This window comes from Papilio polytes, unplaced genomic scaffold, assembly GCF_000836215.1.
Source record: "Papilio polytes unplaced genomic scaffold, Ppol_1.0 DF823901.1, whole genome shotgun sequence".
Lineage (NCBI taxonomy): Eukaryota > Metazoa > Arthropoda > Insecta > Lepidoptera > Papilionidae > Papilio > Papilio polytes.
In genome coordinates, this window is record NW_013525303.1 from 1,549,738 (window position 1) to 1,550,576 (window position 839).

Genomic DNA, 839 nt, shown 5'->3' on the forward strand with positions numbered 1-839 from the left:
TGTGAAGAGAGCAGGGTAACGGTTGAGAATAATTAACTTTCGTTACTTTCTTAACTGAATGCACTTTTTACCCCATTTTTCATGTGTACAAATCTTGTGATGTGATATGCTTAAGAAAAGAATCATCCCAATGCGTACAAAACATTCAAATGACAAGCTTTTAAGTTGGAACACCGACAAATTCCCTAACTATACTATCCTTGTCTATATTTCTGTCTATTTCTTTGATATGGTTTTGTTGTTTTTAGATCCTAGCGTGGCAGATATCTCTGTCAACGGAGATATTCACGGAGCAGACTGAGCCGGAGGTGGAGCCCGAGCTGGTCATCTGCGAAGACCTGGAGAGCCAGCTGACGCAGATCCTGGTGGCAACGGAACAGGCTCTGGGCGAGGACCGCGTGCGCGCCTGTCTAGCGCTGCTCACCGCCGCACGGCGTGGGCTTGATGATACCGAAATGTTGGATATGTTGGCACATGATGAACTGTTCCGAAGCGAGGAAACTTATCGTAAGTATGCTATTGCACTCAGAGTTGACTCTTTCAGATTTCTCCCTTATCTATTCGTACCATTTCCTGATAGAAGCACTTCACCTTCGCTTCCTTTCCTTGTAAGGGAAGGGAAAGAATCCATCAGATTTTATTGAAATTTCTCTTTAGCATGTCTTGTATGGTCATAGTTTTGTCTCACTGAGCTGGATATTTATATGAAGATATTAAAATCGGCTCTTTTTTTTACCGGTGGGGGAGGGATCTTCAATAGATACCCTGCCTTTTGAGGGTTATGTGAGGTTTGACCCACTAAAACCCTCGGACAGCCACCGTAGTACGTACCAGAACAG